The sequence below is a fragment of the Macaca fascicularis genome, chromosome 11 (assembly GCF_037993035.2).
Source record: "Macaca fascicularis isolate 582-1 chromosome 11, T2T-MFA8v1.1".
Classification (NCBI taxonomy): domain Eukaryota; kingdom Metazoa; phylum Chordata; class Mammalia; order Primates; family Cercopithecidae; genus Macaca; species Macaca fascicularis.
The window spans coordinates 74,323,417-74,349,963 of record NC_088385.1 but is presented as its reverse complement, the minus strand read 5'-3'; the positions used below and the strand labels follow the sequence as shown (position 1 = coordinate 74,349,963).

The 26,547-nt window shown below is 39.1% G+C and overlaps 1 long non-coding RNA gene across 4 annotated transcripts in view; it reads right to left on the bottom strand.

Annotated features, from left to right (window-relative positions):
* Positions 1 to 26,547, bottom strand: part of LOC102125344 (uncharacterized) — a 50,340-nt gene that overhangs the window by 5,478 nt on the left and 18,315 nt on the right. For 2 of the 4 annotated variants that reach the window (XR_010579490.1, XR_010579492.1), the window contains exon 1: positions 12,198 to 12,513. The exons of 1 other annotated variant lie outside the window; for it this stretch is intronic. This is a non-coding gene — a long non-coding RNA (uncharacterized lncRNA). Of the gene's footprint in view, positions 1 to 1,089; positions 1,202 to 12,197; positions 12,514 to 26,547 lie in introns of those variants that run through there. One more of the 4 variants, XR_010579491.1, reaches the window with a different exon arrangement.

Here is a 26,547-nt window from a genome sequence, read left to right as displayed (position 1 = left end):
CCCTTCTCCCCACAGTACTTAAAACCTCAATGACTCCCTATGGCTTTTGGGATAAAGTTTGTGGTATGGCCTTGACCCCAGTCTCTGTCTCTAGCTTAAGGACCTTAGAGATGGGCTCTTGCTCTGTTGCCTAGGCTGGATTCCCTTACGAAACTTGTGCTCTGACCACCCCCAAATTCTTGCACGTCCATGAATACATTGTGCTACTTCATGTCTTCAAGCCTTCTCACATGTGGCTTGCTCTAAATTTTCTCGTCATTAACACTTTAGGTTTACACTGGGCTTCTAATCTCAGTGGCTATAGCATCTTTTGTTATTCATATCTCAGCAGTGACAGTAACTATTGATTTGCTGAGCTGTCTCCCTCCACCTAGGCTATGACCCTTTTGACTCAGAGACGATTATCCTACTTATATCCCTGGCACCTAAGAAAATGTCTGGTATATACTAGGTGTGCAATAAACACTTGCTAAGTAGAGATAATAAATTCATAAATGGTAATTGAGGTGATTTCATAGCTTCATTTTAATTCTAATGTGCTAAAGTACTTTAATCATTCATTGACAACAGTATCGACCAATACATTTGCAAAGCAGATTGGTTCAATAAAATATGATGTAGTCATAGAGCAGAATTAAAATATTGATGTGGAGTTCCAAAAAGTGAAAAATAAAGATATAAGACCAAAAAAGTGAGCAGCATTATCTCTTTTACATAAATAATAAAAAAGAACACACATTTATATATGTGTGTATAAAGAAGTTTTTGAAAGTAGGAAGCTCCTTTAGCAAATTTAAGCTTAAGAACTAAAGAAAGCAGGAAGCATATGTTAAGTAGACTTTTACTTTCTGTTTTATATATTTCTGTCTGATTTTTGCTTTATCATGTATATTTATTATTTTTACATAAGAAAACATTTACATGAGAAAAAGTATTAGCAGAGCTTACACAGTGATAGTATTATACACCATGATTTCTTCTTTAAACATCTTTATAATTATCAAACATGAGTGATTAAAAAAAAACTGAAGCTAAAGGTAGCAATATTCTCTACACTGGCAGATTTTTCAGCATTGCATATGAACCCACCTCCGATAAGTGGGTTATCTTTCTAATTTATGACTTCAGTGAAATCTGTTTCCTGGCAATGGTTGCCAGGGCACGCCTTCTCTCTTGTTCTCCATCATGCTTACTTTTAAGCCTGAGGGCAAGAAAGAAATAGACAGAAAGCAAGAAGTAGCATGAGCATCTTTTTTTTCTTTTTTTTTGGCATGTTGGAAGAAGGAGCTCTAAACACACTCCACTAAGCATAGCATATGCATTGGATTCAAGCAGTGGACCTCATAGAGGAGTGTCTCCTTTTAAGCTTTGCAGGGCAAGTTTGGGGCACTACCAGTGAAAAATTGTCACTGATTCTTGCCTTGGTGCTGGTCTGAACAACAAGGAGTTCCTCTAACTGCCTTAAAAGGAATCTACTCCTCCCTCCCACTATGGGTATCACATACTATTCTCAACATATTACCACAAACTGAAAAAAAGAAACAGGTTGTGAAGTAATGCAGAAAGTTATTTTAAATTAAAATTATCAATGTATCCATATTAAAAATTCAAATAGAAGAGACAAACAATAAGTTGCCGCTGATAGACTCTGAAGGAGGTCTGCCTCTCCCAAAGGCAGGTGGCAAACAATACTGTAACCTGCAGACACAAACACTGGGACTTCGTACTAATTGTGCTGTGACACAAAGTGGGTGTGGTTTGGGGTTGAGGGGCTTACTGGCCAGTTTTCTCATGTTTCTCAGATAAAACTCTCATGTCATCAAGAAACACTGTGGAGGGAGACATGCAGAGTTTAGAGACAGGAACCACTGCAGAAATGTAAGGATTAGGAGATAGAAGAATACCCCACTCTGGGGCTGAGGCTTCAGGGACGGCACAGCACATCACCCCTCCTTTTCCTTCCCCTACCCAGCCATGGCTGCACCTTTCCCAGGCTGGATATGGTGGAGATGTGGGAGGTGTGGGCAAACACAGTAGAAGAAAAGGAGAGGAACGTAGAAAACAACAGGGGATTGAGCTACTCTAACACTGGAGATGCGGGGTGGCTTCAGATCTGCAAGACATGTTTTGAGTTTTCTGGGACCTTTATGATCAGAAGGTAGATACTAATGAGAAAATCTTTGAGCCCAGAAGATTTTAAGGTCTAAATTCTCTCCAATTTGGGTTTCTGGTTTCTTTTTTCTGGGTACCTTGATTCTCATACTCCAGAAGCACCCAGGTAGGGGCTTGAAGAGAGAAAGCAAGAAGCTGGCTTCCTAAGTCTGGTCCTTGGCTTTAAAGGAAGGGGGTTAAATGGAACTTCTTGTTGTCTAGAACATCCCAGGACCAGGTTTCTTGGTATGTAGGCTTGGCAGACATAATGTTGAGAGGATAAGGAATTTCTAGATTGAAACTTCAAGACTCCAAAAGTTGCCTTGAAGTTATCCGAGATTCCCTGTTGAGTATTATTACTCAGCTTATTACTATTCTAAATTCAGCCAGAACTTTGTTATAAATCTGCTACCCAACTTATGTTGAAAGCCATCTCTAAAATGTCCTTTACAACTAATCTTAGTTTTATAAAGTTGGCATTTAAACAGGCTGGGTGCAGTGGCTCACACCTGTAATCCCAGCACTTTGGGAAGCTGAAGTGGGTGGATTGCCTGAGCTCAGGAGTTCGAGACCAGCCAGGGCAACATGACCAAAATCCATCTCTACAAAAAATACAAAAATTAGTTGGGTGTGGTGGTGCACCCCTGCAGTCCCAGCTACTCAGGAAGCTGGGGCATAAGAATCACTTGAGCCCGGGAGGCAGAGGTTGTAGTGAGCTGAGATTGCACTGCTGGACTCCAACCTGGGTGACAGAGTGAAACCCTATCTCACACAGAAAAAACGTATTTAATCATGGTTGTGTGACCTTGGTATACATTATGTGACTTCTCTGGGTCCCTATTTCTTCATCTGTGAAAGGAAGACAAACATGGAAGAGGAATAATTCTTTGTGTCAGTTAGGATGCTTTTGGCAGCAAGGAACAGAAAACCAAACTCTATCCGGCTCAAATAATTAGGACAAGTGTTAGATTACATAAAAGAAAGTCCAGAGGTAAGACAGGATTCAGAATTGGCTGACCCAGTTGTCCAGTGATTTTATCAATAACCTGGGAACTTCTTCCTCTCTATCCTCCCATCAATACCATCTCAGGCAGGTCCCTCAGGATCTAGGACAGCTACCAGGAGGGCTTGAGGTTCCCAGCATCTTCACTCCCATCAGCTGGGAGAGGGAAACTGTATATCTGTCTCTTATGTGTGTAAAAGTTTTTCCAGAAACTTCCAGCAAATCTTTTCTTCCATCCTATTGACCAGAATGGGTCACATGGAACTTCTGGCTAATTCTTGGAAAGAAGAGATAATGCTAGCTTTAGACCAATTACATCCACTCCTGGAACTCAGCTTCTCCTGAGGTTCATGGGGTGGAGTAGGCACCTAAATGAATTTGTGATTCTGCTGGGAAGAAACAAAGTGGCAATGGAGGAGGCTGGCTCACCATCACAATACCGATACACTTTCTTCCAGAGCAAATAATCCCATTTGTCTCTCAGTTACTGTATCTGGGTGACATTCCTATGAACTGTGTGTTGAAAATGTTTTTGTGTCTAGATGCATTTAAGCTTTTGTTGTCCTCACAAGTGTAAAAGAGCAGTATTCTTTTTTGTTGACTGTTTGTTTTTGTTTTTGTATCCACTGTACAGTGCCAAATGCAAATATTATTTGGGGATATCAATCCTTAGAGACTCATTCAAAAGACTTTAAAAAAGAAAAAACCTCTGAATTTAGGAAACCAAAGCAGCTATCAAGATGGTAATATTTGGCTTTTGAGACTCTTAACAACTGTTTGCATGGAGTTGCCAAAAAATACTGACTGAGGGGTGCTGATGATGACATCATTTACACTTCTTCAGGTCTTTATTTCTTTCTCTGTCTACATGTGAGGATAATAATATTTGTCCTACTATGAGATAATGTATATGAAAGAGTGTTTTAAAGCATACAACAATTGAAGAAGTGTAAGATGATAGTACAACCTGTGCCTTGCTGTCCAAACAAAGGGTTTATGAGAACAAAGGTGCTCCCTCTAAAGGCTTCACCGTATTGATTTAATGAAGAAGGGAGCCTCTGTAAAACAGATGAAGTGTGGCAGGGCAGTTTATTAATGTGTTAATTTGGGCTTGTTCTCTTTGTATTCCCCTTCCTCAACTTTAAGTAGGCTTTTTTGGCTTCTATGCCTCGGGTATTTTTGCTGGGAAGAAAGCAGATGCCATCTCAATTTAGTGCTCTTCCTGTTGTTTGTGTAAACATAAGCCCACTGAAAGACAATGGGAGATGTCTTGGTGAGGGCTGAGAGAAAGTGCATGTTTTTGCGGATCAGGAGATGGGGAGACAGACGAAAGAAAGGAGAGATCTGTGGATCCCGTGAGCACCCCAAATTGGAACCACTCCTTACTGTGTCTCAAGGAAGCAACGGACCTCCAAACTGCACGGTGTACTTCAAAAGAGCAAGATCCAAGCAAAAAGGTAGAGTCAGCAAAACCCTGGCAGGCTTGGGGAAGGGCTAGAGTGACCAACTGTCCCATGTTATCTGGGGCAATTCATGGAATACAGGACTTTCAGTGTTAAAACTAGGAAAGTTCTAGGCAAATCGAGATGACTTTGTTACCGTAGGGAGAACTAAGGGGCAACCATGATGGAGTGGAGATCAGAAGACCTTGTCCTGATCTGTGGGCACCCGGTATGTCTTCTTCGGTTTCGTAGACGGGAGAGAGTGTTCCAGCCATGACTTAGTGCTTTGGGGATCTCAGATTCAACTTTAAGCTGTTTTAAAAGAAACATCCAAAGTAATGTTTTTGCATAGCATAGCTTGGGCTATGATTCATGCCTAACACACAGGTTAAAGAAGTCCACAATTCCTCAACAAAACTTTGGGGCCAACACATTTCGGGATTCAGAACTTTTTGGGTTTTAAAGGTATAACAGTAAGTATTCTTTACATTATTACATGTGAATTCCAATGCAGTACTCTGTAATCGGGCACACTGATATTTCTACAGAAACATTTATTAATGTTTACATTGAACAAATTAAAGATTGTAAATATCCTTATGTCAACAAGGCTAGGTTGTGTTAGGTTGTGCTGCCAGAAACTTAGCTTAAATTTTGCCACCAGGTCAATTATTACAGTTTTCAGAAATTTTGAGACCTTGGAATTGTGGATAATGGATTGTTGCTGTATTTTTAAATATTTATAAGTATTAGGACAACTCCTCAACTTATTATCATACTAGGTCAAGGGTAAAACCTGTTCCATGTTTTCCAATAATTTCTGAAGATTCTAGAGAATCAATGAACATATAATGCCACTTAACACACTCATAGAATTGATTAGCCCCTAATATTAGAATTGATAATACATTTAAATTCCAATATAAGGTGATATATGCAACATTCAAATGTTCTACTTGCACATTACAGATTTTTTTCCAGACAACCAAAGTGCAGTTATCACAATTTAAAATAGTTTTCTGTAAAGGTCACTTGAAATGCTAAATTTGCTTGACCTGATAATGAAGAAGTAAAACATTTTTTCTTGAGCAATATTGCCAAACTACAGGTTTTTCTCCAGGGTGACAACCATAGGGCTTTTGGTCAGAAAGTTTTAATGTCTATGTGGCAGCAAAGTTAAGGATGCTGGTTTGCAAACTGCCATGCAGGGCTCTGAGAGACATGCAAATAATAGTAATTAATATGATGCTGATGATGCTTTTGTTTGTCGGCCTAGAAGGTAAGGTTATTCTAAGCACTCTTAATTATGTGCAAGCACAGGCATTCTTTGTCCTGACTCAAAATCCTCAAAATATCAGGTCTCCAGGGCCTGAAAAGCTGTACCCAATGAGTTTACAATTTCTAAAATTTTGGTGGTTTCATTATTATTCTTTCCTAGAGAGATAGCTCAAATCTAACCTATTCAGAGCTTTGAAGATAAAATTTGACCTCTTGAATCAAATTCAGTTGTATTTCCGTAAAAAGCCAAAGAAGCAAAGACTTCTTTGTCACAATTCTTAGACTTCCACAGGGAAAGCCATGGGGAGAAGAGAAGGTATCGTAGATAGTTCCTCTCTAATGAAACCCTGTGTCACCTGGACCTAGATTGGACTCTGTGTCCACGTTTGTACCTATGTTATTTTGCTGCATTTATGTCTCTAATCACATATGATGGCTTGTAAAATGTGATGCTTTGGATGGGTTTTTTCTTCTTCATTTCATGTGGTTTTCAAAAGGCCTGGAAATCCATCTTCTTGTCAAAACCACTTATACTGTCTTTCGAGATCTTCTTGGTGTCAGGATTCAGTGCAGCCATTCACTCCTGTTCCTTCAGTCTTGATATTCACGACAAACTCATTACATGGCTGAAATCTAAAATATTTATGTATAGATGACACTGCGCCTCTAATTACTGCAAATGAGGCTCCTTGTCTCTTTCATGGTGTCTCCTCAGAGAGGGAGTCCGTGAGGAGCTGTGATTTTTTTTTTTTTTTTTTTTGCTAGCTCCTTTAAAACCTTGATGAAAGCTCTCTTCAGGCTGCCTACCCAATGGCAAATGCATTTAATGCTCGCTGTTGCCTCTGCCCCACTGCATTTGCCAGATGAAGGCTGCTCGGCCTAGTCTCTTGGCTCACAGTGTGCTCGTGTGAGCTGGGGGCCACGGTTAAGGCTCTGGGCGCCTGCAATTGGAGGACTGTCAGCCAGGAAATGATAAACAGCAAAGGCTGCTTTTATTAAGACCTCTCCACACTGACAAATTTGGCTTTCTTTCTTGCTCCTAAGCTCAATGAACTAAGAGGACTCAGGAAAGTTTTATTTCAGTAGTATTCTCCTTGCCAAATTTCCCCAGGATTCTAGTTAACACTAACCCCGAACAAAACACCATAAGGGAAGCACATCTCTCATTGTTAGGCTCACCATTAAATGTAATGACTGATATATTTAATCCGTGGGCATGTAAGTCTGTGTTTCATTCATTATCAATCTATAATTAATCACCTTATATAAAATAAGAAGTCAGAGCGAAATAAAAAGTCATAGAAATGAGCTCATAATTAAGAGTACATTATACAGACTTTATTATTTCATGGTATAAGCCCCAAACCATCCAGACTACAGTGAAATTTTTCTGTTTTTAAAAGTCTGCTTGCTGTTCATAAGAATCTTCCTATAAACAAAAGATACTTAGATTTAAGTAGCTTTTTGTGTGTATGGGGGGGGGGGGCGGGGGGTCAAAGAATGACCCTATGTGATGTAAGAGTCCATGCCAAAAGCTCCTTATAAATAATGACTGTTTATTCTTTGAATTTGATCAGTCCACTCAGCATGTAGAATAAAGCCAGAAAAAATAACGTGTACAGACCATGGTAAGCTTGGAGACAGTGAAGACTTAGAACGATGACTGGTAACATCTCTACCCTTGTTAGCATCCCATGCAATTGCTCTCTACCCAATTGATTTCTATGCATGAATCTCAAAAGAGATGCAGCTCCTTTTATAAGACAGCGTCTAATGTCTTCCTTTCTTTCCCAGTGGCAGCCAACAACTTCCTCTACAACTTTGGAAACAATAAGACTAGCCAGCCTAGAGTCTAAACTAATAGGAAAATAACACTAAAGTCTTTTCAATAGCCACGAAGTTTCAAAGAACAAGAATAAAACTCACCTGTAAAAAATGGCTAGCACCATGGACCACACCTAATTTTGGATTATTAGATTTCAGTTCAAAAGTCCTCTTTGCGTCTCCCACTTGTGATAAATTAACAAATGGTATTGCTTGAATTAGCTATGCTTTGAGTTTTTCCTGCAAACACAGAACATTTGGTGTTCTTTTTCTTACTTCCAGTAGAAAATTTGGAAGCCTCCACCTGTTACCTTGAAAATAAAATCGGGTCATCCTTTTTTTTTTCCACAAAAATTTAAAAGGAACCACAGTTGTTATTTTAAGGCAAAATATTTATGTTGCAATAGTTACATCAATATCAAATATATTTAACATCAACTCTTAGAGAAATAAAGCACCTGCAAGGAACTTCCCCCAAACATGCTTCAGAAGAGCAATCTTGATTCAGAAATATAATCTTTAGTAATCATATGAACTGCCACTAAGGGACTCCTCAGGCAGAGCCTTCCCTAATGAGCATCGCCAGGAAGCTCTGAGTGCTGCTATCTCCTTACCCCCAAGCCACTGGGAAATACATCCGCCCCTTGCTCCCACTGCATAAAGTGGGAAATAATGCATTTCAAGGAGCTATGTCTTCTTATTCAGATTTACATGACAGGGAGGTGAAAAGAAGAAACCTTGTTTGTGATAGTTACAGATGTATCCCAAGCACCTGAACAGTGCCTGCAGCATATACAATGTTCAATGAGTAAATGATGGCACAGAGATTAGGTAGACTGCTGCCTGCCAAATGGAGGACTTTCAGGGTCATAGTAGACCAGCAAGTCAAGGAGGATTTTCCTGAACCCTGATCTACCATTTCGAACTTCCTGAATTGTTTTTGACCTTTCCTTCTCTCCACTGAAGAAAAAATGATAATTTTCTTGGGTGTAGGTCTATTGCTTATTCATAGGACATGTGTTTAATTGCCATACTATACTTAGTTGATTACTTATTTCCTCCAGAGCCAACCTATCCATTAGGCATAGTGGTAAACCTACACACAACACACACACAAAATAGTTTTGAGACTGCAGAAAATGTTTTAATATAAAGTATTAAAATAATCAACTTTATACTAACACAGTTGTAAAATAACAGTTTTAATATTTTTTAACGGAGTAAGAAGCTCATGAAGGCAAAAGTGCCTAGGACTCGTGAAAATCATACTGCAGACTGTCTTCATTAGTCAGTGAACAGACAATATTGAAAACGAATCTGGTTTAAATGCAGAAAGAGGAAGCAAAGAGAAAAGAGCTGATAAAAAGAAGTCATGTTTTTAGATGTGGGCTGGCAGTGGGAGAGAAGAATGCCTTGGAGAAGACTGGAGAAGCAGGAGGCTGAAACCAGGGAGGTGGGTAGGGGTATCTGGGGGAGCTTCTGGAACAGGTGGGGTGTTGAGTCCATATTTGGCAGGGGAAGATGTATTTTCTGGCAGGCTGATGAATAATGGAATTTGAGAGCTAGAAGTGCTCTTAAGAGCTGTTGTATTCCAACTCCTTATTTTAGAGGTGAGAAGACTGAGTCTTATTAAATTATTGGGAAGATAGAATCTGATTCTAATGCCGTTTCCACCGCTCTGCCAACTCTTCCATTTGTCTGAATTGTATTTACAAGATGGGGTGAAATGAACAACAAACTTCATTTACGTGTTTATTACATGTGTGTAATGCACATATGTGTGAGCAACTCCGCACATACCATAATGTTAGACAGTCATTTTCATGAATCTTAATAGATCTTAATAGAATACTTTCCAGTCACAGAATGAGACATTTTTATTTCTTATCCCTCTCAACTGTACTGCAACTCTGACTTGGAATCATTAGCATGTGCCTGGCCCCTCCCAAGTAAGAAGCCTGGACCTAGTAGCACAGCTAAATTGGTCAGATGACTAAAACGACAGGTAGCCAAGTCTGTCTAAAGTGAAACCAGAACCCACCAGAATTAGTGGGACTGATTCTACTCTGATTCCAGAAAAGTCCTAGTTCTAGAGGGTCTGTATGAGACTTTCTCTCATTCCCAGATGACAGCCGGCAAACTGCATCTAAACTTCTGACCCATTCTTGAGTCATTCAACAAATATACCAGAGAGCTATTCTGCACAAAATGCAGGTAATGATAAATGGATGCAAGGGTGAATTATGATTGGACCCTGTCCTCAAGTAGTTTATAGTCTAACTGAAGGTCTAATGAAGGGAAGAGTGAAGAGCCCACAGGATGGTGGAAGCCACATAATCAGCGTTCAGGATCACATGGATCCATTCTGCCTCTAGGACATCCCTTTACGAGTAAATGCTTGGGAGGTTGTAGAATGAAATACATTCTCCACACATGAGCCAGAGTTCAGGAAATTAAAGAGGAAGGGAATCAAGGAAGGGAAAGGTCAGGGGAGTAGTGGGAGAGGATATTGCTATCTGAGTTTTCAAAAGACATTTCAATTCAGATGAACTCATGGAAGGAACTACGCTTTATTCCTTAAAGCTTCATTGCGCGATTTCCTAAATGAAGGAGCAGTCTGATTGGTATATTTAGCATCCTCAGAATAAATCTGGATGGGGGTTACACAACCTATCATAGGAATGAGGGGCTTCCATTTTCCATGTATATATTGCTATCACCATGTCTCTATGAGGTAGAGATTTGACCCTTATTGTCTCTAGTTTGAAAACATGAAGTCACTGTTTAATAAACTAGCTCCTACTGCAGATTCTTGAAAGGCAGTCCTGTTTCTGTTAATTATTAAGGATACAAAGCTGTACAAATCCTCTTCCTCATCAAATTCACTCTTGTAATATAAACAGATTAATTTTCTAAATTATCAATTTCAGTATGTTGTTTCCACAGTCTCATGACCAATAGAAAAAGACTAACCTCCTTCCCTGATATTAGACAGTCAGGCCACCCTCACAATCACGTTCCACTGCTCCATACACAGGTATACTATGCAATATACACAGACCCTCACAGCCTGTCATGCAAAGACTCATGTCTACACCTGCTCATACTACTCAGGAACACCCACTGTTTCTATACGCCTACGTATTCATTTATTTATTGGACAAATATTTATGGTGTCTCTACTCAGTTTCAAAAACTTTAATAGGTTCTGGGGATTCAAAGGTGAACAAGACAAACATAGTCCCTCCTTCAGGAGCTTTAAACTCTAGTTTTGATAAGTGCTACACAGAACTACAAGGCATTCTGATGACATGCAAAGGTAGCATGTTACCTAATCCAGTGGGTCATGGAAGCCTTCTCTGAGGGAATTACTTTAAATCTGAGATATAAAAAATTAAGAGGATTTAGCCAAGCATTAGAGCATTCTATGAAGAAAGAACCACTGGTGTAAAGCCCTAAGGCACGTCCAGATCCTACCCACCCTGCAAGACTCAGCTAAATTTTCTTATTATTTATTTATTTATTTATTTTTTCGAGACGGAGTCTCACTCTGTCACCCAGGCTGGAGTGCAGTGACGCCATCAGGGCTCACTGCAAGCTCTGCCTCCCGGGTTCACACCATTCTCCTGCCTCAGCCTCCCAAGTAGCTGGGACTACAGGTGCCCATCACCACGCCTGGTTAATTTTTTGTATTTTTAGTAGAGATGGGGTTTCACCATGTTAGCCAGGATGGTCTCGATCTCCTGACCTTGTGATCTGCCCACCTCAGCCTCCCAAAGTGCTGGGATTACAGGCTTGAGCCACCATGCCTGGCCAGCTCAGCTCAATTTTCAACTTCTCATCAAGTTTTCCTGACCTCTGGAGTCTGTGTTGAAGAACTGCTTACTCTTCTGAACTCACTGACACTCTGACTCTGTACCATTTTCCTAAGCTCTTAGTCACCATTGTTCTTATCACCATACCATGTTTTATCTTTATCTTGCCTGGATTGTACCAGGACACAACCATGCTCTGTGTCTTGCAATCTTCATGAACATCTAGCTCCTAGTAAAAGTGTTTTACAATCTTCATGAACGTCTAGCTCCTAGTAAAAGCTCAATAAATATAAATTAAATGCATGTTTGCATGACTGAATGTATGAATGAACAAATGGTCTTGGTCAATTCAAGTTCCATGCATGGCCATTCAGTAAGTCCCAATAGAGGCATCATAGCAGCATAGAAGATATTGTATTTTTGACATTTTTAAAAGATTATTGGCCATTCATCTCATTAAATAGATCATAACCCCCAAATCACCCCCGTTCCGCCCCCCCTAAAAAAACATGAGGATGGATGAATGGTCAGAAGAAGCTGTCTCTATTCATGGTGCTGTGAGAAGATCCTTTTCTACCTAATAGGTGTTAGGTTATATAAATTGGTCTCAAGAAAATCTCTAAATGGAATGTGCTGGATTCTGTTGGATATGATATGTTCTTAGTGAAAGAGAAACCACCTTACCTAGTCGCCAGGCAGAAGAATCCTTCAATAGAAGCCTGCTGAAGGATGCGTGGATAGGCCTGTGGACTCTCATGATAGCTAACCTCTTCCACGAACCAAAACAGAAAACTGACACCACCTGCCAGTTTGCAGTAAATTCTCATCCTACTCCTGGGCCTGCCAACATTTTCACTCCTGTGGTTTCCTGCCTCCTCCACCTTTGTTCCTCAGCCTCCTTGGAACCAACCTGCCAACTTCAGGCCAGGTGGTATCATCCTTCACTTAAGAAAAATTTAAAATGGAACACACTCAATTTCTGTTGCCTACATCAAAAACCACCTCAATGAGTTTTTAGTTGATATTTATATTTGAAAGCTGGCTGTGGTTGGGAGAAAATGTAACCACCGAGAGGCAGCTGACTCAGAGGGGGCACAGGAGAAGCTAAACTATTAACCCCTTAGTTCCTGTTCTCTGAATTTTCCCACCCTCTGGATTTTAGATGAAGTGCCAGAATGGGAAGCATTTTGCCTAACATAAGTAGTGATAGGATCTTTGCTGTGAGTGCCAAACCAGAAGATATCCATGCAGGACTGGAATGAAGAGAGGCCCAAGGATAACAGGAGCTCAGTTCAGTTCAATGTGTACTTATGGATACCTGCTAAGTTGCATACTCTGCACTGGGCACTAGAAATACAAAAATAAATAAAGTATTGTCCCTGATTTAAAGGAGCTTGTGATCCAGTGGGGGATTCGGACATGTGGACATGTCAACATGTGATTACTGTGCTATGTGGTAAGTGCAGTGAGAAACAGGAAATAAGAGAAAGGAAAACATAACCATCTCAGGAAGGATAGAAAAGTCTGGAGGGTTGAAAATAATTCTGAAATGATCGTACTGATGTTATAACGATAGGTCACATCGCCACATAGCAACATAAAAATTTTACATAAAAAGAGGTCACTGTGTTTTGGGGAAATAATTACTTAATTTCTCGCCCAGTGGATCAAATGAGGAATTCCATGGCCCAGATTAAGCCAGAGCAATATGAAATTTAATTATTTTAATCGCTCAAAATTGGTAATGCACACAGCTCTCTGCTTAGACCCTGAAATTTGACTAAAGCCTTTATGACTTGTTTACGGAAAGGTTTATCAGCCTCAGCACTGATGACACTGTTGGACTAGATAATTTTTATTGTATCAATGTCCTGTGTATTGTGGATGTTTAGCCTTTACCCATTAATGCCAGTGGCATCCACCATCTCCCTAATTGGGATAAACTAAAATGTCTCAAATTGCTAACTGTCTCTTGAGGGGTAAAATCAACACTAGTTAAGAACCACAAGTTAGGAAGTTTGTAGAAATGAACACAATCATGTCTATTTAGTTCAAGATAATCAGTTCCTATCTAAGGCTCTGTGTAATAACCCAAACCCAGGAACTTGTCATCATCATTGTAGTTAAGCCTTTTCTTAGACAATTTCTACTTGAGACCCAATGATAGCTGTTTCAGAAATGTCTAATTTCCTCCATTATACATTCTACTTCTCTCAGTCAACCTGGAAAAAGAACTCTCAATTTTCAGCTGACCATCCGGAATAGATATTTCCTGGTCTTGCCAATGAGCTATAAGCAGAATTGGTGTGTGCAGTTTCTAGGAATGTCCTTAAATGGATGGAATGTGTTCTTCTTCTTCAATTTCTTCCTTTTTACACTTGATGTAGATGTAATTGCTGGAGCTCCAGCAGCCATACTTGATTATGAGGTGACATTGGGAACTGAGGCCACGAATTTCAGCTCAACAGATAGAAAAGGCTGACACTGGGCAGGGCCTTGCCAGCCTTGAATTCCTGAATTGCTACCTCCAGACTATCAAATGAGATATTGTTTTTTGTATTGTTATTGTCTCTGTTACTTTCAGCTGCACCTGATATTAATCAATACAATTGCCTAAAGTGGACATTTACTGTATTTCCAAAAGTCTCTGGACCACAATCTTCATCACATTAGGAAGCTTGGTCAGCTTTTCTACTAGAACCTTTACAGAAAACTCCATCCTCTTCTATTCTCTTTTCTTCTCTTACAGTACACAGCACAGGACATTAGTTATTTCAACAATAACCCTCCTACCACTTCTCACTCTCCTACTCTAGCTAGTCAGTTACACTAGATAGACTGTTGCCACCACTTACTAAAAGTTTACGTCTCCTTGAACCCATCAGACATAAAAATGAAATGAGAATACCTATTATTGCCAGAGTTGCAAGAAAAAGTATACTCTCCACTATTTCTGGTAGAAATGTGACATGTTGCTGTTTTTTTAAGAGCAATTTAATAATAGCAAGAGAATTGAAAAATATACCATTCCACCCAACTATCAGCTTCTAAGAAGTAAAATCAATACTAATGAAAGATACATGTCTAGGGTTATTTATCACATTTTTCCACAGAAAAGGAATAATATTTCTCATAAGATAAATAGAGGAGTATATTTGAGATCTATCAACATATAGTTGGTATTTAAAACTATGGGGTTGGATGAAATCATCTAGGAAATGAGTTGTGAAAGAAAAGAGATTTGCGGACTGAGCCTGGAGTATTCCAACATTTAAGAGTTAGGAAGATAAAAAAGATTCAGCCAAAGAAAATGAGAAATAGTGACCAGTGAGATAGGTGGAAAACCAGGAGAGAGGTTTCCTTGCAGCCAAAAGAATAGAGAGTTTCAAGAAGGATAAAGTGATCAACTATGCCAACTGCTACCAAGAGGTTGAGTAAGATGAGGATGAAGAAAGAATCATTTGACATGGCAACATGGAAATCACTGAAGACACTAGCAAAAGCAGTATCAGTGGATTGGTGGGGACAACAGCTTGACAGAGGGGGTTCAAGAAAGAATGGAAAGTGAGGAAGTGAAGAAGGTGGGTATAGATAACTCTGCATTTTTACTAAAAGGAAATGGATCCGTGGGTTACCAGAAAGTATTTTGTTTAGATGCAAAGCAATGTAGCATGTTTTTAGAGCAATGGTATAGCAGAAGGATAAATAGGTGATTCAAGAGAAGGAATAATCGCAGAGTGAAGTCAATGAGTAGATAACCTCATAGAGGGGTGAGCCTCAGATAAGAGCCAGGACAGCACACCTGCTATGACACAAGGGAAGGCACAATATATGGGCACCAATGGAGGTATGATGGCACATTTGATGGTGGATGGGGAAAAGATTCTCCTCTGATCACTCTGGCCAACATCTAGCTGATCCACAGATATGCAAGCAAGCCCAGATGAAACCAGAAGAACTGCACAGCCTAAATCATCAACCTACAGATGAGATGATTAAGTTAAATACATGTTTACTGTGTTAAGCCACTAAATTTTTGGTGATGTATTACATGACATTATGATAGAAATAGATAACTGAGGCAAGGAATGTTCCATGTCTATGGGTACATATGGAGCTGCCTCATTTTTTAATAAATGACTACATATAGCATTAAGCTGTATGTGCCATATTTTATTTTACCATTTCCTTATTACTGTTTATTTTAGTTGCTACTATAAACAATGCTGCAAGAAATATCTTCCTACATATGTCTTTGCACATGTACATGGATCTGAACAATGAATTCCTAGAAGTAAAATTTTGGGGTTGAAATTTATATGCAATGGTAATTCTAATAGATATTCGCAAATGGACATCTATAAAGCATGTAAAAATGTATGTTTGCCAATAACTTATGAATGCATTTCCACACATCTTCATGTTATCAATTTTTTGGCCAATATGGTAGATGTAAAAAATGTAATTACTATAGATAGCACTTTCATTCCTCTTATTATGTGGTCCTAGAATAAATCCCACCATCCTTACTGTTTCCGTTGACTCTGAAGAGCACCTATTTCACTCTTATCAGCCCTGTTCAAGAGGCATAGGGACCTCCTCCTTGCTTCACACCGTTTCCCCAGTGGTTTTATATTATCAATACTCTTCTTTTGTCAGTAGGTTTTCCACTAAGTTTCAGTAAGTTATGACTCACTTAATGTAAGGAAAATAGGAAAAACATTCCACATCTTTGCAGAGGAATGAGTTGTGTTTAAGATTGTTTATTATAAATGGAAATGTTGAAGGAAGGTTGAAAGAAGCTAAAAAGGAAGAAGAAATTTAAAAGAGAGAGATAAAGATGGGACTAACAGAGTTTTCTGAAGTCCCTTTGTATTAGTTAGGGTTCTCTAGAGGGACAGAACTAGTGGAATATATATATATACACACACACATACATATATATATATATGGATTTATTATGGGTATATATGACTTGACTCTGCAATTATTCCTTCTCTTGAATCACCTATTCACCCTTCTGCTATATCATTGCTTTAAAAACATGCTACATTTCTTTGCATCTAAACAAAATACTTTCTGGTAACCCACTGATCCATTTCCCTTTTAGCAAAAATGCAGAGTTATCTATACCCACCTTCTTAATAAACCCATATATATGAGTTTATTACAACCTTCTTGTAACTGATACGATTTCCCGTATTGCTCAAGAAAACATAATGTCTCTATGCTGAGTTGAAACCCTTAAATAAAGCACTAAATTGAAAAGATACATTTCAATGCAGCTGTTCATTGTCTTTTCAATTCTATCACTTTCCCACTTAGTGTATTTATTTTTTTCACACATAATAAGCCTTAAAAGGAGACTGGCAGGAGAGACAACTGAGTCATTCAGGGTTTCTAGTTGTCTCATCAGATAATCACAGAACGTCGATGCCATTCAGGAAACAATCTGTTGGGGAGAGAACAGTCTGTTGGGGAAAACCCATATATGTATATGGGTTTATTGAGTATTAACTCACATGCTCAAAAGGTCCCACAATAGGCCATCTGCAGGCTGAGGAGCAAGGAGGGCCAGTCCTAGTCCCCAGACTGAACTTGGAGTCCAATGTTCAAGGGCAGGAAGCATCCAGGATAGGAAAAAGATGTAGGCTGGGAGGCTAGGCCAGTCTCTGTTTTCACATTTTTCTGCCTGCTTATATTCTAGCCACGCTGGCAGCTGATTAGATTGTGCCCACCCAGATTAAGGGTAGGTCTGCCTTTCCCAGCCCACTGGCTCAAATGTTAATCTCTTTTGGCAACACCCTCACAGACACACCCAGGATCAATATTTTGTATCCTTCAATCAAGTTGACACTCAGTATTAACCATTACACCCTTTGACTTCTACCATATTTCCTAACTTTGCTCTCACAAGAGATTTGTATGTTAACTAGAATCTGCTTTAAGCTACTTCAGCATGGACAGTGTGATAAACTTGTGAACACTAGTTTTCACTTTAAGGCTGGTCAGCTGCCCCCAGGGGGTCTGCATTCTCAACAGGTCTAAAGAGCAGTCATCCAAATGGAAAGTCATACCAGTAAAATAAACAGGTAAATAAATAAAATAGAACTTTAAGATAATGAGGGAAGTACTAAACAAATATAAAAGGGGCTGTGGGTGCACATGATAAAAGGATACAATTTTTAGAGGTAGAGTTTGGGGCCTTGCATAGCTTCCCTATCCCCATAATGCTATTAATGTATCCAACATACACTAAGGATATTTATGTAATTATTCAATGTGCTATACAATTTTTAATCATAAAACAAGGTCAGGAAAGTTCATTTATGAATAAGTATAAGTAATTTGACCTTAACCCAACGTGAAAATTGTCAGGTTGGATGCATTTTTAATTTTGCCAAGGATTCTTAGCTGTATTACTTTGCACTCAAAGGGCAATTAGCTTAGATAGTGGTTTCTGATAGTCAAGCATTTTTCTTTTGAGCATCTAACCAAATTGCATTTGCAATAATAAACCTCCCTGAAGTCAACAGGTCTTTGGAAAAAAAGAGTGTGGATGACTGAAGAGAATTGAGATGGAGTCCCATGAAGGACAAAGTAGAGACCCTAATGCAGCCTTTTATCTTCTCCATTAAATGGGCAGGCAAATCAGAGGCTCAAGTGAGCCAGCCTTCTTGTAACTGATATGATTTCCTGGATGGCTCAAGAAAACATAATGTCTCTATGCTGAGCTGAAACCCTTAAATAAAGCACTAAATTGAAAAGATGTATTTCAATGCAGCTGTTCATTGTCTTTTCAATTCTATCACTTTCCCACTTAATGTATTTATTTCTTTCACACATAATAAGCCTTAGTAAGATGAAAGGAGACTGGCAGGAGAGACAACTGAGCCATTTAGGGTTTCCAGTGGTCTCATCAGATAATCACAGAACCTCGGTGTGTTGAGGGAACAGTATGTTGGGGAAAGAGCAATAATGACGTGGCTGCAGGCTCAGTGGCTGGGCCTGTGTTGAGAGTCTGCTGAGATCTTTCTGACCAATTCTCTCAAACAATTGTTTTCTTCTTCCCCAGATCAACCAATTACTTGGCTGAATCAAGAAACAAGTGGTTGTTTTGACTTTACTCTCTCACCCAATGCTAAATTGAAGTTTGCATTTTACCCATAGCTGCGATCAATTCACGATTAAATTGAGACTCAGTTTGAGATACAAAGCAGCTGCAAATTATGTTCGAAAGTCAGTAAATCATTGTCAACTCATTTTGTGGCCTTGGAAATATACCAGAGATGTGTAAAAATAGCACCAGCTACATACTTTTCTTTGAAAAATCCAAGCAGCCAGTGATCTGTGGATGTTTTCTCCTTTTCTTATTTATTTTCTTTTACCATATTTTTATTGTGATATTTTATCCTAAAAGTAGTTGGTTCTGATCCATTTGTTTTCATTCACAGTGGCCAGATATGTGTCCAAGAGTGCTTATATGCCCCTAGCATTTGGAGGGCTCCATACCTGGGTGGCTCATCACCTTACCTTTTCTATTCTTGCCACTACATCTTTCAAAGGACTAACGCGTTGAATGACTGGCCCATGGTAAAATAGGGGCAAAAATTCACCTGGGGAACCTAAGCTTGTCTCACCTTCTCATGTTGCATGTCCCCCCAAAACTGTACATTGCCTATCACAAAAGTGTAACAAGTGTGTAACGTTACCCAGATATCCAGGAGAAAGTTGGCAAAGAGATGTCATTTATTATGTCAATTCAGACGGGTTGATTGATGACAGTGGCTTGGCTAGCTATGTCCAGGCTTAGTGGAAAGAGACAGTAGTTAACACGCAATGTCTGACAGGTGCACTCCTCAGGCACTTGTCCTCCCTCCCAGTTCCAAAGTATGCTCAGGCTCTATGTACTGACTGAACAAGTGTTCCAGGAGGTGCAACAAGCAGAACATCTTTTTAATAGGTTCATTGGCACTCAGTACTCATGCAAGCCTTTTCTTTTCTGTACCCTTAGGGGTTAGAGAAAACTTCTTCACATGATAACTATATCCTCTGCATGGGCAGGCCTATAAAAGAGCTCCTGACCAAAGCCCTGCAACAAGAGACCTCTAAATGGAGTGGCCAAGTCAGAGTGGCAGAGAGATCCAGTACAGATTTTGAGTCCAGCACCTACCTTCTCTTCCCATTAATGGTTCTTGTGCTGCCCTGAATGCTGGGAAACCATGGGGCTAGGGAGTTTCCCTTACAAGAAAAGCTGAAACATGACCCAGCCTCTTAGAGGTGGCCATCCACTGGCTCCGTTATTGGTACTTGCCTCCAGCAATCTATTGATCCTGGAAAATCCAACTGCCTACCACCCTGAGCCTATCTCCAGTGAGCTTTATGGATATCATTCCTTTTAGATAGTATGCTCCTTCCAGATAAGGAGCTCTGTGAGTTTAGACTGTATGTTTTTTCAGGCGTTTCTTTATAATGATAGTGTTTTGCTTATGCTACATAGGGCTTGAGACTTGAGTGGTCTCATTTCTGTGAGTTCTCTCCCTTTTATTTTGTTCCCTTAGGAAATGTTTACTCCAGGTGCAGTGACTTGTACTTGTAAACCCAGCAACTCAGGAGGCTGAGGTGGGAGGAACACTTGAGGCCAGGAGTTTGAGACACCTGGGCAACATAGTGAGAACTCATTTTTAAAATGATTTTTTTTTTAATTCATAAATTTTAAAGATCTTAGCCAGGCACGGTTGTGCGTATCTGTAGTCCCAGCAACTTGGGAGATTGAGGTTGGGGGGCATCACTTGAGCTCAGGAGCTGGAAGTTGCAGTGAGCTATGATCACGCCACTGCACTCCAGCCTGGGCAACAGAGCAAGACCCCATCTTGAAAAACAAAATCAAAAAAAAGTTTTGACATTTTGGTTTTTAGTTTTAGCGTACAGTTTTCAGGTTCCATCTTCCTCTTTCTTTCCTCAAGATCCACCCTCTTATTCTCACTTTTACTCTCATTCTCTCTCCCTCTCCTTCTTTCTCTTTCTCCCTGTGCCACCTCTCTTATATAAAACAGTGTCTTTTACTGTGACGCTCCCTGTTTGTAGCATAACCACAAACTTTCACGTATCCATACACACACACTCTTACAGCAGGCTGCACATTCTCTTGCGCTGTGGATCTGAAAACTTGCGTGGTTTTCATACTCACCAGTGGAGCAAGGTGTGGTGGCAAGAGTGCTCCTGGGAGGCCAGGATTCTCCCACATACTAGTTGTATGACTAGGGGCAAGTCAACCTCTCTCTGTTTCTTCATCTTTTAGAAAAAGGGTAGCTCTCCCTGCCCTATCTACTTTGCAGAGTTTTTACAAAGATAAAATAAAGAAATCATCATGAAATCTCTTTGTAAAGTATAAATTGCTATGTAAATGTTATTTTATTACTGCTGTCTTTTTACAAATCAGGTCACTCCACTGTAAGGTGGTAATTATACTGCAGGAGGATCCAATTGTTCCCTGCAGGCACTCAACCGAAGAATGACAGCTTTTAGGCAATGCCTATCCCATGTCATTAATTCTCACTTATCTGAGATCCTCTTCATCATTCCATAGAATGCTGCCTAATTTCCTGCATTAACAACGAACACAGCCAGAATCAAGAGGAGGAAGCTACTGGGACTAGGCAGTCAAGGAAACACCATCAACACCCAGTCTTCCTCCCACATTACTCAGAGACTTTTATCTTTGCCATCCCTAAACACATTCTTGCAGGTCTCCAGGTCCCTTCCAGCCCATCTTAGATAAAACTTTATAGGAAAAATGTGCTTCTAATATAGAGGTTTCCATTTGGACACCTGGTATTTGAATCACAACTCCAACTTTTTTAATGCCACCCTCTGTTTCCCTACTGGATCTTAAAGACAATTGGCACTGAAGCATAATAAAATAATCAATTATGCCTTATCTATGCTATGCTATTTGAGAGCATTTCTCTCAAAATCTCTTCTATACTTTGATTTAAAAGTAAGATTTATACCACAAAGCCAATGAATGAATATTAATGTGATATTTTAGATGATATCTAATGAAAAATCTCAAATATCATACAATGTAATTAATTTATATGTTCAATATACCAGTTTCTCACCAACTATGAGAATTTGATTCCTAAAAATCCCCTTGGTGGAAGAATTCAGATTTTGAAATAAAATATCTTACAGAAAAAGAAAATTAGTAGAGTTAATACTCACAGTAAACCTTAAAAGGTCCTTAAAAATGTATTTCTATTATATGATCCAGCAACCTCACTTCTGAGTATGTATCCAAAAGAATTGAAATCAGCATCTTGAAGGGATATTAGCACTACTGTGTTCACTGCAACACTATTCACAATTGCTAAGTTGTGAAAACAAATGTCCATCAACAGATAAATGGATAAAGAAAATGTGGTATATACATACAGGGGAAAACTGCTTGGCCTTAAAAAAGAAGGAAATTCTGTAATAGGCAACACCATGGATTGACCTTGGGGACATTATGTTGGGTGAAATAAAGCCAGACACAGAAAGGAAAGTACTGCAGGATCCAACTTAGATGATATATCTAAAATAGTCAAACTTAGAAAACAAAGACTGGAATGGTGGTTACCAGGAGCTGGAAGTAGGAGGAGATGGGAGTTATTAATCAACAGGCGTAGAGTTTCAGTTTAGTAAGATGAATAAGCTTCTGAGGTTTATTGTACATTGTACATATAGTCAACAATAATGCACCATATACTTAAAATTTGTTAAGAGGATAGATCTCATATTAAGGGATATTGCAATTAAATAAGAATTTTAAAATATACATTGCTATCGATTTGAAGACAACAATAAAGGCAGCATATTCCTTAAAGATAGAATCAATGAGATTAAGTTTTTACCATTTGAAAGTCATCTTCTGGTTGTCTTTTACCTCGAATCAAGCTTCATGAGACGAAAAAGGCTGCAATGAACTGAATTGTCCCCAACCTCCCATTCATGTGTTGAAGACCTAACCCCCAATGAGATGGTATTTGGAGACGTGGTCTTTTGCAGAAAATTTGGTTTAGATGAATTCATGAAGATGAGGGTCCTCTTGGTGGGATTTGTGCCTTTATAAGAAGATACACCAGAGAGCTTGCTTGTTTGCTGTCTCTTTCTGTGCATGCTCATGCAAAGAAGAAATCATGTGAGCACACAGGGAGATGGCGGCCATCTGTAAGCCAGGAAGAGAACCCTTACCAGAACTGTACATAGTTGGCAACCTGATCATGGACTTCTAGCTTCCAGAAGTGTGAGAAAATAAATCTGTTTTTTAAACCACCAAGTCTATGGTATTTTGTTATGGCAGCTCAAGCAGACTCAGATAAAGGCAAATACCAAAACGGGGCCCTAAAGTCCCAAGGGAAAACAGGAAAGTGTGTCCCAAATAGATTGGGGAACAAAGGTGTGGGGAACAAGGGCAAATTATCAAACCTGAGTCTGAGAGCCTAAGAAGGAACTGGGGAAATAGAGAAGTAACAGCAACAGGTCGGATCAGAATAGTCAGAGATAAGACATTAATTCCTGTAGCAGATTTTTGCATATTCCAGGTACACTGGTGTGTGGACAGCCAAGTCCATTTAAAGACACCAGACAGAGTGAGGAGCAATGCATTATTATTATCTTAATTATTTCCAATAAGCAGGACTCACAATTTGGGTACACGGGAAATACTATTTTTACAGTTGCCAAAAAAAAAAAAAAAATCTATATTGGACTTTTGCATATGGACTTGAGACTGGGAATAATTCTTATGACATTTTGCAAAGATCTATTTTCATGGGTGGAATTTTCATCATGCTTCATTTTAGATGTCCTCCAATCTGATAAACAACAAAAGGGTTCCAAGGATCCATTTATTCAGAAGAAACTGAAATTTAGAATTAATTTTAAACCTTCCATAAAGCTGTTCTACATCTGAAGAAAAAGGTATTTTCTTCACTAGTCTTTGTGGTTTTCATTTCAATCATTATATGAATAACCAAAATCTCTTCTGATGCAAATATCAGTATTTGGAGAGATCCATCTTTTTATATTGTATTCCTGAATATCTTTAACCAGAATTCTAGAAGGTAGATAGCCATGTTCTTGAATTGTCTGATCTCTCTAAATACCTACTTTGCCTTTGAGGTGTAAGACAAAATACATACACTAGCTCTCTGTATCAGCAGATTCTGCACTCGTTTACTCAACCAAGCATCAAAAATATTTGAAAAATAAAAAATAATGATACAACAATAAAAAACAATACAAATTTTAAAAATACAGTATAGCAAGTATTTACATAACATTTATGTTGTATTATAGGTATTATAAGTAATCTAGAGGTGATTTAAAGTATACAAGAGGATGTGCATAGGTTATGTGCAAATACTACACCATTTTATATAAGAAACTGGAGCATCGCAGATTTTGGTATCCATGGGAGAGGGGGTTGTCCTGGAATCAATTCCCCATGGATACCAAGGGATTACTGTACAGCAAGTATATGTTTCCTATGGCTGCTGTCACAAATTACCACAAATGTAGTGGCTTAAAACAATCAACTTTTATTATCTTATAGCCCTAGGGATCAGAAGTCCAACATGGGTGTCACCGAGCGATTTCAAAGCGTCAGGAGGGGTGTGTTCCTTTCTGGAGGTCTAGGTGCAAATCTGTTTCCTTGACTTTTCAAGCTTCTAGAGGTTGCCTGCATTCCTTGGCCCATGGCTCCCTTCATCTTCAAAGCCAGCCACGACAGATTACATCCTTCTCACACATTTTGACACAAACTCGTTTGCCTCCATCTTTCACATGCAAGGATCCTTGTGAGTACACCGGACTCATGCAGATAATCCAGGATGATCTCCCTATTTTAACAACAGCTGATTAGCAACCTTAACTTTATCTACAATCTCAATTCCCCTTTGTCATGTAACATAAAATATTCCCAGATTCCAGAGATTAGGATGTAAGCACCTTTGTGTGTGTGTATGTGTGTGGCAGGGTGCATTATCCTGCCCATTACAGCGTATTTGTTACAGGTTAGAGAGAGGAGGTTGTCATTAAGATCTGGGTCCACATGCATAATTCAATAAAGTTACTCATAGAAATGATGTATGAAGTACCTCCAATAAATATACTAATAGAGGAACTGTAAATATTTTTGTTTATATTATCAAAATTACATTGATTTTATAATGTGAAAAAAAGACTAGAATTGATTAAAATGAGCAAAGTGGAGTCAGTACTTCCACTATCCCAATGTAATAGTGATATGTATGTTGCCCTTGGATGTTCTGCAAAGGTATGAAACCAGCTGAAAAGATGTACAACTTAAGCTGTTCCTGTGCGTTGAACCAAAGAAATTTAAAGTCCAGTAGGGCATGCCTCTTAAGGAGGGAGGGATAGGCTATAAGGCAGTGAGTTTCTGACGATAAACCAAACTATCCTTCCAACAATCTATTCCTCTTGCTATATTCTTTAATAAAAACTACTGCTTTATAGGCAAAATCAAGTCTTTTATGTATTCTGCACTCCCGACTACCCCATAACAAAACTAATACTTCCCTACAGTCACTTGTAATTCTTTTTCAGAAATCTCTTTCCATTCTCATTTCTTCTGCTATTATTTTATACAGCATTTCTTTAATAAATAGCCTCAATACTTCCAATGCTTTAGCAAGTTTTTTTGTTGTTGTTGTTTTGCTTTCTTGTTTGTGTGTGTGTGTTTGTTTGTTTGTTTTTGAGACAGAGTTTTGCTCTTATTGCCCAGGCTGGAGTGCAATGGTGTGATCCCAGCTCACTGTAATTTCTGCCTCCCGGGTTCAAGCAATTCTCCTGCCTCAGCCTCCTAAGTAGCTGGGATTACAGTCATGCGCCACCATGTCTGGCTAATTTTTGTATTATTAGTAGAGACAGGGTTTCAGCATGTTAGCCAGACTGATCTCGAACTCCTGACCTCAGGTGATCCACCTGCCTCGGCTTCCCAAAGTGCTGGGACTACAGGCATGATCCACCGCACTTGGCCACTTTAGCAAGTTTTGATGCAACTACGTTTGTATATGCCACTTACAACCAAGGTTCCTGGTACCCCAATCTGTTCTAGTCTCAATTTACTACTGAAGTTCATTACATCATGCTAATTATTAACATATTTATTTTGTTTTTCAACATATCTGAAGTTGGAGAAATTGTTGTCAAAAGAATCTTTGCAGATCTATCAGAACAACTGCCTGCCAATTCAGAATAAAGGTAGTCACTGAATGGATTCTGTCTAAGATTTTCATGACTAAAGTCTTAATTATTTCAGACTACGCTTGAATGAGCAAAATGTTTAGTTTTAGAGATGTACCTTCTTCAGGCAAAGCACTGGACTCCAACCATATTAGTCAGATTGGGCTTCCAGAACAAAATACCATAGACTGGGTGGCTTAAACAACAGAAGTTTACATTTTCATGGTTCTGGAGACTGGAAGTCCAATTGTGGCAAGGGTTCTCTCTTAGGCTTGCAATAAGCTGCCTTCATACTGTGTCTTCACATGGCAGAGAGAGAGAGAGCAAGCAGGCATTCTGGTGTGTTTTCTTATAAGGGCACTAATCCCATCATAAGGGCCCCATCCTCATGACCTCATCTAACCTTAATTATCTCCCATCTCCAAATATCATCACATTGGAGCTTAGAGCTTCAACAGATAAATTTTGGGAGCACACAAGTCAGTGCTTAACACCATCTAAAGGGCAGGTTGGGCAAATTCCCAAAATTACAACAGAGATTCCTACAGGCTTTCCATAACAAACCAAAAACAGTATATGGCACATAATAGTTGTTCAATAAATACTTGAATAAGTTGAAAAAAAATGAACAAATGTCTATAACTAGACCTGTTTGTCCAGCCCTATGGTGCCACATATTAAAGATTCAGTAGGCATTTATTAGACAAATGAATCATTATTGAACTGATACCCACAAACTCTGTCAGAGATCAACCCCTGAACTTCCTTTTATTAGCTGGAT